This window comes from Fistularia commersonii, chromosome 18, assembly GCF_037954325.1.
Source record: "Fistularia commersonii isolate RoL2024-O1a breed Wild chromosome 18, RoL_Fcom_v1.0, whole genome shotgun sequence".
NCBI lineage: Eukaryota > Metazoa > Chordata > Actinopteri > Syngnathiformes > Fistulariidae > Fistularia > Fistularia commersonii.
This window is the reverse complement of record NC_141301.1, coordinates 7,959,092-7,975,678: the sequence shown is the minus strand read 5'-3', so window position 1 is coordinate 7,975,678 and position 16,587 is coordinate 7,959,092.

Below are 16,587 nucleotides of genomic sequence, written 5' to 3'. Positions count from 1 at the left end.
GTTACTCATCTGACATAATCAATGTGTTTCACATGAACATAACTGAATATTTTAGACCAAACACAATTGAAAGACACATGTCCACAAAGGTCAATTATCTGTCACTTTTATTGTCCAGAGTGCCAGTGTGAGTATTAATTACAACAAACACAATTGTAATTTGGCCAAGCACCAATGTATTTTGGATAATGAACATACCTTTGCCCACATGTGCACATCTTCAATCGCAAGAGTTGGTTTGAGTTACCTGATGCATTCTAATTGTACCAAAATAAACATTTCTTCTCCAATGCTTAATGAAAGCAGCTCCAAAGAAAATGTTTAGTTTCATTTTCTTGCACATTTTCTTTTTTGTCGACAGATGATTATTCGTTTTGCTTTTTAAAAAGGCCCCTATATTAACACCTATTTAATCACTGTAAACAGAACTTGAAATTACTAAGTGAATGAGCTTATTGTTAACGAAACTAGAATAGATAATTGATATAATATCAAAAGACCCAGGCATGAACAAAATAAGTGAAGACATTAACTGATGTACAATATCATCATAGTAAATGGAACATGTGCAGTTGCAAAAGAAAGATTACAGTATCATGATCTGAATTTTTACCTATCTCTCTCAGTTAGTAAATAATTAAATTATCAAATTTAAGTTTGTATTTATCAGTCAGTGGCATATAACTTCTTCTCCTTTCGTCTTTTCCCTTCAGGGATTGCCACAGTGAATCAACCTTCTCTATCTAATCTTGTTCTCTCTATCCTCCTCTTTCACACCAACTACCTTCACATCCTCTCTCACTACGTCCATAAATCGTTTCTTTGGTCTTCCTTGAGACATCCTGCCTGGCAGCTTTAATTCCAGCATCCGTCTACCAATATAATCACTATCCCTCCTCTGTACATGACCGAACCATCTCAGTCTGGCTTCTCTGACCTTCTCTCCAAAACATTTAACGTGCATTTCCTCTGATACTCTCATTCCTGATCCTATCTATCCTCATCACTCTCAAAGAAAACCTTAGCATCTTCATCTCTGCTACCTCTAGCCCTGTCTCCTGCCTTTTCATCATTGTAACTGTTTCTCGGCCATACAGCATCGCTGGCCTCACCACTGTCTTGTACACCTTTCCTTTCATTCTGACTTATAGTCTTCTATCGCATAGTACCCCTGACACTGTTCGCCATCCAATCCAACCTGTTTGAACTCGTCTCTTGACCTCTTTTCCATACTTTCCTTTGCTCTGAAGCGTTGACCCCAAGTACGATACCTGAAATCTTCCAACTTCTTGGTCTCCACTCCCTGTAGCCTCCTTGTTCCACCCTCATACCATACCCCATACCACCCTTATACTCATACTCTTATTGCAGCCACAAATTATAGAATAATACATTTTATTAAGGTAAACTTGAGACACAAGGACATGTATATATATACCTGTATATATATATACACTGCTCAAAAAAATAAAGGGAACACTTAAAAAACACATCCTAGATCTAAATGAATGAAATATTCTTATGAAATACTTTGCTCTTTACACAGTTGAATGTGCTGACAACAAAATCACACAAAAATTATCAATGGAAATCAATTGTATCAACCATGGAGGTCTGGATTAGGAATCACACTCAAAATTAAAGTGTAAAAACAATCTCCAGGCTGATCCAACTTTGATGTAATGTCCTTAAAACAAGTCAAAATGAATCTGTGTTGCTTCCTGAGTGGACACTATGATTTCACAGAAGTGTGATTGACTTGGAGTTACATTGTGTTGTTCAAGTGTTCCCTTTATTTTTTTGAGCAGTATATATATATGTATATATATATATATATATATATATATAGTAGCCTGGGGGACTTTATGTACTCTACCCCTGCTTGCTTCCTCCTACCTGGTCTGTCAATGTGTCCAAGTCCCTCTTGCACACTTTCTCCCCATCCAAACTCAAGAACACCTGCCAGCAACTACTGATCAGTCTGCCAATGTGAATAAATCTGGCCTTCAGTGCCAGCATTATCCCATCCTCATTTACACTGGTGGCTGGCAACTCAACTGTAGGAGTTTACTGTTTAATTATTTTTGACTCTTTCGGAAAATCTCACCTTGTGTTTTCATGTGTTACACTGATATCGTAGTTGCTTCATTGCCTGCCTTCCACCAGCCAAACAATGCCTTTGAAAACAGCCTTAAATTTGAATCTTGGTACTACATTCCTATTGTGCTGCGGCTGTTTTGCTACATTAACGTCATGCAATTATTCACTCTTCAGAGAGAGAAATTTTGACCCAATAGCCAGGTAAGCATTATTTAAATGGCCACATTGACAACATTCCTTCTACTTTTATAAAAAAAAATTGAGTGTTTCTTTCTAGCCATTTGCTTGACCAAAAGGAAAGCGGAAAAAAAGGTAAAATCCTATCGAATCATGTAAATTCCACCTACTAGAATTGCTGTCCAATTTGCTTTATTTGTGTTTGACAAATAAAATGTGGATAATGTGGATCGTGTATATAGGAAAAAAAAAAGGCTGGTGATTCCACCTTTTACCCAAAAGACATTGCAAGATTTGTGGTGAAGCCAATATGAATCAATGACTAGTTTATTTTTATAGTGAAAAATAATGAAACTGTCCTCTTTTATTTTTCCAGGAGACAGAAGTTAAAGCAAAACAAATGTTGTGTCTGTCACTGGCAATGAGTAAAAATGTAATGCGTGTGTGATATTCTTATATCCTTTCTCTATCTCTTCTGCAATACAAATGGGGAAAAAAACAGATCCCAATCCCACTTGAAAAACAGCTGTTGCATTTTCTCAACTTCCCTAAAATAAGTTGAAATTCTTACTTGCAAGAATATTGCAGCAACTAATCTCATTGTGACTCATGAAAATTTTTAGAAAATGTAGAGGAAGGTAGGACATCTTTATTATAATATATTTGAAGATTTCAATGGACATGTAGGTGAAGGTAATAGAGGGGATGAAGAAGTGATGGGCAGATTTGGTATACAGGATAGGAATGCAGAGGGACAGAAGGTTGTAGATTTTGCTAAAAGGATGGAAATGGCTGTAGTGAACACCTTCTTCCAGAAAAAAACAGGAACATAGGGTAACTTAGAAGAGCGGAGATAGGAGCACCCAGGTAGACTACATCTTGTATAGACGAGGTAACCTGAAAGAGATCAGTGACTGCAAAGTAGTTGTAGGAGAGAGTGTAGCCAGACAGCATAGGATGGTGGTTTGTACGATGACTCTGGTGACAAGGAAGATGAAGAGGACAAAGGCAGAGCAGAGGACAAAATGGTGGAAGCTGAAAAGGGAGGAGTATTGCATGGTTTTCAGGGAGGAGTTGAGAAAGGGTGTGGGTGGTCAGGGTGAGCTTCCAGATGATTGGACAACAACAGCTAGTGTTATCAGGGAGACAGGTAGAAGAGTACTTGGTGTGTCATCTGGAAGGAAAGTAGATAAGGAGACCTGGTGGTGGAATGAGGAAGTGCAGGAGTATATACAGAAAAAGTGGTTAGCGAAGAAGTGGGACACTGAGAGGACTGAGTAGAACAGACAGGAGTACACAGAGATACATCGTAAGATTAAGATAGAGGTAGCAAAGGCAAAACAAAGGGCGTACGATTACTTGTATGCTCGGTTGGATAGTAAGGAGGGTGAAAATGATCTATACAGGTTGGCGAAACAGAGATAATGATGGAAAGGATGTACAACAAGTCCAAGTGATTAAGGATAGAGAGGGAAAAGTATTGACAGATGCCAGAAGAGTGATGGGAAGATGGAGAGAGTACTTTGAAGAGTTGATGAATGGGGAAAATGAAAGAGAGGCAGGGGTAGAAGAGATGACTATTGTAAAGCACAAAGTAGCACAAATTAGTAAAAGTGAAGTGAGGAAGGCATTGAAGAGGATGAAGAGTGAAAAAGCAGTTGGTCCTGACGATATACCCGTGGAGGTGTGGAAGTGTCTAGGACAGGCAGCGGTAGATTTTCTGACTAGATTATTCAACAGGATCCTACAGAGTGAAGTCTGATGCTTCCTATTTTTAAGAAAAACGGGATGTGTAGACTTGCGGCAACTATAGAGGGACAAAGTTGATGAGCAATATAATGAAGTTATGGGAAAGAGTAGTGGAAACTAGACTGAGAGCAGAAGTCAGCATTTGTGAACAGCAGTATGGCTTCATGCCTAGAAAGAGTACTACAGATGCAGTATTTGTGTTGAGAATGCTAACAGAGAAGTACAGAGAAGGCCAAAGGGAGCTGCATTGTGTTTTTGTAGACCTAGAAAAAGCAAATGACAGGGTGCCAAGAGAGAAGCTCTGGTATTGTATGAGGAAGTCTGGAGTGGCAGAGAAGTATGTTAGACTGGTGCAGGACATGTATGCTAGCTGTGAGACACTGGTACAGTGTGCTGTAGGGATAACCGAGAAGTTCAAGGTGGAGGTGGGACTCTATCAGGGATCATCTCTGAGCCCCTTCTTGTTTGCAATGGTGAAGGACAGGCTGACAGATGAAGTTAGACAGGAATCCCCATGGACCATGATGTCGGCAGATGACATTGTGATCTGTAGTGAGAGCAGAAAACAGGTAGAGGAAAATCTAGAGAGGTGGGGGTATGCTCTATAAAGGAGAAGAATGAAAGTTAGTCGCAGTAGGACAGAATATATGTGTGTGAAATAGAGGAACTAGGGTGGAATGGTGAGGCAACAGGGAGTGGAGATGGAGAAGCTGGAGGATTTCAGGTACTTGGGGTCAGCAGTCCAGAGCAACGGAGGGTGTGGAAAAGAGATGAACAGACGGGTCCAAGCAGGTTGGAATGGGTGGGTAAAAGTGTCTATTGGCCAGAACGAAAGGTAAGGTGTACAAGACAGTGGTGAGTCCAGCAATGCTGTATGGCCTAGAAACTGTTAGAATGACAAAAAGACGGGAGGCAGAACTAGAGGTCGTAGAGATGAAGATGTTGAGGTTCTCTTTCGGAATGACCAGGATGGTTAGGATCAGGAATGAGTCTATTAGAGGAACAGCACATGTTAGGTGTTTTGAGAGAAGGTCAGAGAAGCCAGACTGAGATGGTTCGGTCATGTACAGAGGAGGGATAGAGAATATATTGGTAGACGGATGCTGGAATTGGAGCCGCCAGGCAAGAAGTCTCAAGGAAGACCAAAGAGAAGATTTATGAATGTAGTGAGAGGGGATATGAAGGCAGTTGGTATGAGACAGAAGGATACGGAGAATAGGGTTAGATGGAGAAAGTTGATTTGCTGTGGCGACCCCTGAAGGGAGAAGAAGAAGAAGAGGAAGAAGATTTCTAGTGCTATTGTAGCCAGCTTGCCGAATCACTCCTCAGACATATTAATTATTTTCTTTTTTTCTTTTATGTTTTGAGGAGGTGGGGGGGCGAAGTGCAAGTAGTGGGGTAGTGCTTGGTGAAGAGGTACGTTTTCAGCTCGGCAGAAGATGGGCAGCGACCTTGGTGTTCTGACCTTTTCCCGGAGTTCGTTCCACCACTTAGGTGCCAAGAGGAGCTGAGGCCAGTTCGATCAGCAGCCACGGGCTCTGAGTGATGGGGTGGACAGTCGCTGAGAGGTGGCAGATTGGAGGGGACAGGTAGGGACATGTGGCTTGACCATATCCTGAAGATATGATGGGGCTGTTCCATTCACTGCCCGGTAGGCAAGCACCAAGGTCTTGAACTTGATGCGTGTGGCCACCGGAAGCCAGTGAAGGGACATAAGAAGGAGTGTGTGGAAGTGGGATTTGTGTGGGAGAATTTGGGACGGTTGAACACCAGGCGGGCTGCTGGTTTCTGAATAAGCTCCAGAGGCGTGATGGTCACCGCTGGAGCACCGGCAGGGGGGGGAGTTGCAGTAGTCCAGACGAGAGATGACTAGAGCCTGGATGAGTATCTGCGCCGTATCCTCCGTGAGGAATATGCAAATCTTCCTGATGTTGTAAAGGAGGAATATGCAGGAACGTGCGATTGCCGCAATGTTCTCTGAGAGTTGTCGGGGGCCAAACCCAGGTTTCTCGCAGTTGTGGTTGGCCTTACCATGGTGTTTTCAATGGTGATGGACAGGTCTCTGTGCCGACAACCTTTCCCCAGGTGCAAGAGCAGCTCAGTGTCGTCTAGGTTGACCATCAGGTGGTTAGTTGCCATTAAATCTGAGATGTTGGACAGGCAAGCAGTAAGTCGGGTGTCCACCTGTGTGTCTGACGGAGGGAAGGACAGGATCATCTGTGTGTTGTCGGCATAGCAGTGGTAAGAGAAGCCATGGGATCAAATGACAGAACCAAGCGATGTTGTGCACAGGGAGAAGAGGAGAGGGCCTACAACCGAACCTTGTGGAACACGAGGTAGACAGTCCAAGTGGTTCAGACACAGCCCCCTGCCATGTCACCTGGTAGGAGCGACCTGTCAGCTGGGATGCCAACAGGGAGAGTGCAGATCCTGTTACACTCAGACCCATGAGGGTGGAAACAAGGATCTGGTGGTTGACTGTGTTGAACGCGGCTGACAGGTCAAGAAGTATAAGCACAGGCGAGAGAAAGTCCGCGCGCTCAAGTGTTGTTCATATAACCGTATCAACAGTGTCCATTAGTAAAAACATGCATTTCCTTTCTTATTCTTGTGTACTGAGTGAGTGCATCTATGTAATCTTTGTTACAGATTGAGATGATGCCATGTTTAGTAGTTCAGCAGTCCTAAATACTTGAATTTCTGTTCATACCTTCAGCCACTTTAAAATGGGTGATTCACTTTTTGTTAGCTTCCACTTATGTTGGATTGTTTATCCTTGACTTTGACAGTTCAATTCAAAATAGAAGTGAAGAACACAATATGTCTACAAATGTCTCACAGTGGGGACATTTCAATTCAAGAATGCAGACAAACTTCCAAACTTGCATGCATTGTTGGGGCATTGTTGGTTAAAAAGGTTCAGGGATGTCAATGTCGGGGATCACTATGCACACAACTGCATATATATTTTTTACTATTAATTGGTGGAGATGAAATTACATGTTTTTCTCTTTTTTTCTCAATGGAACATCCATATTTGAAACACAAAGTTGGGAAATATCTGAATTTCCATTTTACCCTCAGGACTAATGATAATGGTAACATACACAACAGAAATACTGAACAGCCTTAACTTGCAGCGACAAGGCCAAGGGAAACCAGCAGTCCTGTTCCCATCTGAAACATGTGTGGAAGCGCTGAAAATGCTGAAGGCGGATGTGCGATTCTGTGAACTAAATGTTAATGCAAAAGATATTTGCCTTTTCCAGAACCCCTTTGTTTCTGACATTGATGAAGCCAAGCCTTCTCATCCGTTTGAGTTGGCTGAGTTACAGAACTGTGATGTCCTGAAAGATGCATTCAAGCCCAACAATCTCATTGACTTATGCCGCCCTTCCAAACAACATGCACTCTAACATTAAAAAACACGCAATGAAGGTGTCCACACTTTTTGGCAGCACGTATATCTGTGAGCAAACCTTTTCACACATGAAACAACTGAAAACTCCGATGACATCAAAATTGAGAGATGAACATCTCCATCAGTGTTTGAGACTTGCTGTGACTAAAATAGAACCTGACATTGAACTTCTCACCAGCCAGATCCAGGTCCACAGTAAACACTGATGAACATATATTGGTAAGCTTACTTTTCTGACTTGAATGAGCCATTCTGAGTAGAAACATATATTATCATAATGAAATCTACTGGGGTAAAGTCAGTTCTACAACCATACCGGTAGTGAAATGTGATGCGTTGGTAGGTATTGGTATCAGTTCGGTTTCATAGCCTGCTTGCTTTCTGGTTTTCACAGTGAAATTGATATGAGAGAGCTGCAAACAGTTGTGTCTACAAGAAAGTTAATGTCCCTTTGTCTTTTTTTCTGTGAAAAATTGAAAAGGGTTATTTAGTTATTATTTATTTCATAAATAGGGTTATTTATTTCATTAGATCCCAGAAAGGGTTAATTTTTGGTTATGTGTGGCTTTCTGGAAAACAATAAATGTTTATGTTTAGACACCTCTGCAATCATCAAATTTTTTTGTTACAAACTGGCCCGGCCCTACGTGAGAGAGGGGAAAAGCTATTTGGCCCTCGCAGGAAAAAGTTTGGGGACCCCTGCTCTGAAGATTGTGGAGATGGTGGTGGTCTTCAGGAAGCCCCACCCTCCTCCATCATCCTGATGGACTCCCCAGCTGGCATTGTGGAGTCCTGACGCTTCCTGGGAGCAATCATCTCTCAGGACCGAAAGTGGAAGCTGAACATCAGCTTTGTTTCCCTCACTAACAAAGCAGAGCAGAGGATGTTCTTCCTGAAGCAGTTAAAGAAGTTTAAATTGCCAAAGACAATGATGGTGCACTTCTACACCTCCATCATCAAGTCTGTCCTCACCTTCTCCATCACCATCTAGTATGCCGCCGCCACCGCCCGAGAAAAGGGAAGACTGCAGTGTATCATCCACTCTGCAGAGAGGGTGATTGGCTGTAATCTACCCTCTCTACAAGAGCTGTACACCTCCAGGACCCGCAGGTGCGCAGGCAAGATCCTGGGCAAGCCATTTCTCCACTACATAATTGGAAGAGTGGTGACTTCTGAATAACGACTACTGATACTCTGGATCTTCGGTTATTGAATTGCAATTTTTGTAAGTCGCTTTGAATAAAAGCGTCTGCTAAATGACTGTAATGTAATGTAAAGTCATGGCTTGTTCTTTTCCACAAATGTTATAGGGACCTCGTAAATGATAAGTGGCCACATAACCCCAGGAAGAAGTTCAAATTGCAGGCACCAGACCTTGAGCTTTCCTGGTAGTTTAGTCTTGCTGATGTTTTCTAGACCATTGGTAAAATCCTGCTTTAGCTGTGGCACTTGCTCTTTGTCCACAAGACTGGCATTGTACCATCTACCCAAACTTTTAGCAGGCTGCTCATACACCGTTGGTATTGGGTCATCACCAATGTAAAAAACAATGTTTTTGAGCTCTGCCTTTGATACTGACATGCTTCGCGATTTGCTCAGTTTGATTTGCATCTGAGCCCATATGATGTTCTGCAATTTCCTAAGTATGCACTCTGTGCATGCTGCAGTTGTGGTTAGGGTGGTCATGTCATCCATATATGCTCGTAGTGGTGGGAGGTGCATACCGTTCTTAATTTGCAAAATCCATCTTGAGGCCCTGATGATGACTTCATGGGCACTGTAAAGGCCAGGGGTTTATTGTACATCATGCCATAATGCCTATTTCCACATTCTGCCACGACGTTGTATAGCCAGCTGATGTAAGGCACAGTTGCAGGTCTTTGAGGTATGCCTTTACAAGGGAAATGATGGGGGAGGAACATGGAAAATGAACGATTTTCAGAGGAGGTTGTATGGAACAGAACCAAATGCATTGGCCAAATCGAGGAAGATGACATGGAGGTCTCTTTTTTCCCGCTTTGCTGTCTGTATCTTGATGACAGATCATACTGATACGCTCCAGAAATCCATAGAACCCAGGAATTCCTGCCCTCTGTACTGAAGTTCAACATATTTATTCTTCTCTAAGTAGGTGGGCAGCCTCTGCTTTATTACACTGAAGAAAATCTTCCCCTCTATGTTAAGGAGACATATTGGACGGAACTGACTGATGTCTGTTGGATCCTTCTTCGGTATCAGCACACCTCCAGCTGTTTGCCACACTTTTGGTATTATTCCCCTATCCCACACTATTTCCATGAGCCCCCAAAGGTGTCGGAGTACTTTGGTGTGCTCTTATAGAGCAGTGGTTCTTGACATGGGTTCGATCGAACGCCAGGGGTTTGGCGGAGGTCAACACACTCACACCCGACTCATATAATTGGTGATGACACGCCCCACTTGACTATCACTGGCTGCAGGTGATCACGCTTCATAGCTTGTGCTGGATGGATTTGAGTGTGCTCAGTGGTCAACTTGTGACTGTTGTGATAGTACATCGTGTGACTTCTTTCTTAAAATTTTAATCCCTTCATACTAATTATGTATGTATGGATTCACATGTATAATGGAACATGATGGGAGTCAGCTTCCTAAGTGCATGATTTGCAATGCCGAGGTGAGCAATTGTAGTCTGACACCAGCAAAACTAAGGGAACACTTCCTTATTCCTTCCTATTCATTATGTTGATTTTGTTTTTTGTGTGAAACTCATATTTGGCTGGTTTTATTCTTTGAACACAGTGATGTTGATGCATGGTTCATTTCTTGCACCAGTAAAGCATTTACCTATCTCTTGAATTTGAAAAGAATAATTTTATTTTTCCAATGAATCAGGGGTCAGTTAATGTGCTTATGAAACTGGTTGGGTTCAGTACCTCCAACAGGATTAAGAATCACTGTTATAGAGGTTATATGGTATTCCATTCAGTCTGGGAGCTGATGTTGACCTCGCACCCCATACTGTATGCCTTATTTCTTTCCATTTTGGAGGAGCAATCTCCATGTGAAAATTGAGAGGTTAGATAGGTGGGATATAATGTGAGCTGACAAGTTTTTGTGTCTTTTTGTGTCCCAGTGGACCATCTCTATATGTTTTTCCAATTCCTGGGTTTTTAGTGTTCAACTCTTTTTCCTAAATGAAGTGGATTTGGGAAATTTGAAGGGGCTTTTATAAAACTGTGTGCTCGTGCGTTCCTCCTTTTGTGAAGTTTCCTCATGCTCTCAGCTCTTCGCAAGGTTGTCAACCGACATTTAATCTCCACCTGGAGTAGCATTAGCCCTTCTCTCCCTGCATCAGAGGCTTTCCTCATTAGCTTTCCCAGCTTCCTTCTCTCTCTGACCAGGTATTCCATCTCTTACTGCCTCCTGGATTAGGTTGGTGCTGGTGGTGTTTTGGCACCTCTCCATATATTCACTTCAAAGTGCAATTTCTAAACAATTACTCTTTCTTAAATTTTCAAATATTAACTCAAAAGTGCTCAAAATAACTCCTGATAGCAGTAATATAAAATGTCCATACATATATTTTTTTTATTAGTTGTCAGTTTATAAGTTAAGCCTATTAGGTATAGTATGGAGTATAGTTCCCGAAACCTTTGCGTTGGTTACCCATACCTGTTGTCCTGATGGCAAGTCACCAAGGTCTTGGGCATGGTGACGCCTGTTGTAGTTTCCAGCATCTGCCAACACTCTCTCCTTTTCCTTCTTGGTGAACATGACACTGTCAGGCAGTGCAGGGTCCAGCTGAGAGGGAAGAATCAGCACCGTAGTCATCCCATGAGGAGTTGAGCTGGACTATATCCACTCTGGAGAGCTGTGGCTCAATGAGAGAGTAGAACAAGGTAGGGGTCTGCTAACTTTTCCACTTGTTCTGCTTCCACATTACTCTGAGATATCTTGGGCTGCTTGTGATGTGTCTGAACCTGTAGCAAAGACTTTTCAGAAAACTGTGGCCCATTGTCCAACATCAAGGCCTCTGAAATGCCATGGCAAATGAACATTGACTTCAAATGAACAATGATGTCAGTGGACCAGGTGTGAGATAACTGTGCAATCTCAACATACCTGGAGAAGTAATCAACAACAAGCAAGTATTTTTTGCTCCCAAGGACAAACAGGGCTGTCGCCAACTTTTGCCATGGTCTTTCAGGGCACTCATGGCACTGATAACATAAGTGGCTCTTCGGGATGTGTTGCTCCTTTATGCATGTCCAGCAGTTGAGGATAATATTGTTCACTTGCTGACCGACTCCCAGCCACCACTCAAACTGACATGTACATGCTCTACACTTCACTACACCAAGGGTGCCCTACATGTAATTTAGCAAGAACATCATTCCACATTGCTGAAGGTATTACAAGCCACGATTCTTTCAGCAGTAAGCCGTACTTCACTGTGAGTGCAGGTCGCTGTGGCCTGTAGCTTTTTAGCATGGGTACCTGTTTTCATGCACTGGCCATCCTTCTGTACACAGTGTCATGATGCATGAGCAGACACTGTCAGCTTTCAGCTGCCCCTTCAGGTTGTCCATATATGATGAGGTCATAGGTAGACTTCAACTACACAGTCTATGTAGATATTGGTGGTTTCCATCAGCTCCTGCTCGTTGGTGGACATGCATGATTTGACGAGTGAGCATGACAGTGTGTCCACTGTCCACAGTGACTTTCCTGGTACATGCACAATGGAGTATGAGTGGTGCATCAGCCTCATTCTGAAGCACTGTATTCTCTGTGGCAAAAGATCCAAAACTTGGGCTCCAAACAGGCTGAGACGGGGTTTATGGTCAGTCTCTGGGCAAAAATGTTTTCCCATGAGGAAATCCCAGAACCGCTCGCGGGCCCATGTGAGGCCCAGGGCCTCTCTACTCGTTTGTATATTTGCTCGATTGAGTGAGTGACCGAGAAGCATATGCCATGGGTATCCACTCTTCCTCCCATCTCTGGAGAAGAATGCTCCCAAGCTATATGATGATGCATCTGCAGATACTTTGGTGTCTCTGCCTGGGTTGAACATAGTAAAGCACAACAGGAGAGGATGGAACTTTCTTTCGGGAGGGATGCCTGCAGTTGTGATGATATGGCCCAGGAAGGCTACTTCACTCTTAGAGAGTTCACACTTGTCCACATTCAGTGTGACGCGTGCTTTTAACAGTCTTTGTAGAACAGCATGGATTCGAGTGTCATACTCTCCCTGATCCCGCCCCCACACCAACACATCATCAATGTGACAGACCACACCTTCAGGCCTCTCTGTCACCTCTCCCATCCTGCACTGGTTATGTTCAGACACAGAGGTGATGCCAAATGGAAAACGGATAGTGGAACCGCACAAAAGGTTTTATAAATGTAGTGTACTTGACTGATTCCTTTTTTAGTGGGATCTGCAAGAACTCCATGTTGGCATCTAACATGCTGAACACTTGCTCCAGTAACTGTTTCCGGGGTCTTTTTCACTGATGGTAGAATGTACTTTTCACGGCACACATACTCATTTAAACCACTCAGGTCCACGTATAGCTGTGCCTTTTTCCTGTCTTTCTTTGGGTGAGGTGTGCCACCGTATTTGTAGCTATGGGTGTCTTTTTGGGTTTTGCTCTGAAAGCTGTATGGCTTTGCTCCATAATTTTTTGACTTGTAGAGCTTGGGCTTTTCCTTTTGCCATTTCCCCTTTGTAGATATATGTTAAGAAAAGAAAGTGAAATGGCCGACAATTTCAGCCACAATGAATAATAGTGCTAGTGTTGAATTCTTAATAGCTTTGAGTGTTTGTGAAACATCTTCTAAGGTCTACTTGACAATAATTGTATCCAGCTATTAATTAAATGTGAACTTGTTTTGAATAAAATTAATTCAGTGACTCTGTCAGACTTGATAGACTCAATAAAATTTTCATAACAGGCCAAGAAATATGATAAAGTTGAGTGATGAATTGTAGATGGGTAAATGTTACATTATTATATTACTTATCAATCATTTTCATAAAATCAATACTTACGTAAATGTATTGTTTAATCTCTTCCAGAACAGTTCAATCACTAATTATGTGAGAAGATATGGTAGTCAGGGTCAGTATAGAGTGCATAAAAACAAAACAAAAAAAAAACTAAATGTTTTTTTTTTTTTGTTTGTTTCTTTTTGTTTTTTCCACTTGAGCGTGTTTCTAGAGTGTGTTTATTTTATGTAATCTAATTAATGCTAAAAAAGCTTTGCCACATCTTTTTTCACTGTTCTGCAGAGATCTCATCCCATAAGAAAATAAATCCCTCTATCAAGTTTTGTTGAATTTGCTACTTTCACTATTTCTTTCACAGATAGGCAGACAAACATTTTGATTTCTGTTACCATCAGAATAATGCCAATATAGATTCTAACACAATGAGATCTTGGTCCAGTTCTTTATTTAGTCAACAATATGACAAACATTTGGTATATACATCACATGTCCAATGATATAAGAAATTACACAGGTTCTCATAGGCTAAGACTATACTTTCATCTCAATGGAGACCTCATTATCTAGTTCATTGTTTATCTGTCAATCATGCCATGTCGGTTTGACAGCAGTTGGGGAGCTGTGCTTCCATCCAGCTATTTTCAGGGTAATATGAAGATAATGATACAGTGCACTCTTTCATACTAAGTGGTATGTCTGGAATAACCAAGAACAATACGAGTGGCAGACAATCCAGTGACAACCTCAGATATGAACCAAATACTCTGAAGCACATATCCTCCTGCAAACATCATAAAACTTACTGATCATGGACAATGATTAAAAAACACTCTTTTTTGAGTAAACACATATCATAGATGCTACAAAGAGAATTAAATGTCCTGCCCTGATGCAAAACCGGGAACCTCTAATTTTCCTCATAGTTACTCAGTGGCTTATTAAATATTTACATGACTGACTTGTATTTTGAATACACACACACCCACGTATATCTACATATTTATAGAAGTGTCTATGTCCGTGAATGTTTGTATTTTTTTATTTTCTATATTGAATTCAAATGTATGCATGTGCATCATGGTATTCTTGCTGTTGTCAGTACAGATAGGCTGTATATTCTTCCTCCACAGTGGTAGAGCAGGCAGGATTTTATCAGTTTCTTATGTATTGTTATTATAATTCAGAGCCCAAACCACAGTGCTGTACCAGTGAGGTTATTCTAATCAGACTGGACATCATTTTCTCTTCACACACTCCTGTTGACTTTGACACCGTTCCTCAGGTCTTATTTACTTCTTTGAAATGATTTTGAAGTCCTTGCTTTGATGTAAACCTACACTATCTTTCTTCTGACCGTATAAATATTCACTGCTCCATTATTATGGCTAAAATATTCAGAGAGATTATTTAAGTGTGCCATTTACAAAATAACACTAATATAAATCAGTCAAAACTGTCCTACTATATAATTATCAAGTACTGATTTAGTCTGAGCTGAAATAATAAATAGAGTAAAATACACAGAAGAAACATGTTTAAGAGTTAAAGTGAAAATAACTACTACTGCAAACTTCACTTTAAATTCAAATATGAACATTCCTACAAGAAAATATATTCTCCTCTTCTCCTCTGAGTCAACACAACTTACAGTTTGGATCTAAAACATATCCTTTTTTTCTTCCCACATACGAACAGAAACACATCTGTCAACTGACTTCTCCAAGACCTGATTTTAGATGTATACACAAGGTAGCTAGGTGCAGGTGTTTATGGAGGACCATTCTTGTTTTAAACATATAACTTTGTCTTACAGTTTTTAATTTTTTTTTTTATTTGGGGTTTGCAAGAAGAGTGTCATGAAGAACACAAACTTTGGACCGAGTTTTCCAGTACCTGGTCACCGGGAGGATGCGTGGGGGGAGTTCGGGGAGACCATGGAGAACGACTTCCAGTGGGCATCTAGGAGATTCTGGTCCAACATCCGGCGGCTCAAGAATGAGCAGCAGTGCCAGGTGGCCAGGTGGCCCAATGATATCACTAAAGGTGCGTCAGGCAGAAAAATTCCCAGTAGATGGACGCACCTGTGCCTAACATCAGTTGTTTAATGTGGTATACAACAAATGTGACAGGTGTACTAAACAGAATAAATTCCAAAATGGATCCCTAGTTGAATCAATTGTTTTCTGACAAAATGCTGCAACAAATGATCCAATGATGTGTTAATTATCAGCTGGTTTACCATATACTATCAAGAAATAAATCAACTAAAGTGAGGATTCAATCCCTCTCACTGTTGTTTTGCTCGTGGTTGTAAAGGAAGCGGCTCAATGTATTTCAGCAGCGTCCCTGGATTGACTCTATGCTCAACTCTTTGCCAGCATTTATGAGCACTTTCTCATTTTCATTGGAAGCCAGGTGACTAGGAAAGATTGAGGAGGGCTGTATGGCAGGACCTTTGCCCCGTAGCTTGTTGGTATTCTAAACATACCTATTTGATTTGTTGTGTAATATAATACTTGCTTATCAGCATCGGTAATACAACTGGAATCATATCCCTGTTTACTTTTTACTGTATTTTAAATTAAGGAGGAAACAAAAGTTAGTATCAGCTTAAACTTTGTTTACAGTTCTGACATGACCAAATATCTTGTACAAAAAATAATTTGCCCATTTCTTAACACAAATGGCTAAACAATCTACTGTCTACTGACATCAAAATAAGCCACGTTAAATGGCTTATCTGATCGCTATCCCCTCCCTCTGATACCTTCCAGTATTCCCCAATGTTGGATTGCAGAAGAATATAAACTCACGTACAGTATACACAGTAAACACTGTTTGGAGCTAATGATGAGCCCCTGGACCCAACTTGAGTGACACAATGCTAGATATTGAAAATCTAAAATAAAAAAAAAAGATATATATATAAGAATAATAATTAAATGAAAAGAAGGCATCTTCTTTGCTTTATGTATTATTTCCAGTGTCTCTTCTTTTTTTGCCTTCCAGTTGATCAACCCTTGTTTGAATTATGAAGGCATCCTCTTCTTCTTCTTTTGGCTTTTCCCTTCAGGGTTCGCCACGGCGAATCAACCTTCTCCATCTAACCCTATTCTCTGTATCCTCCTCTCTCACACCAACTAAC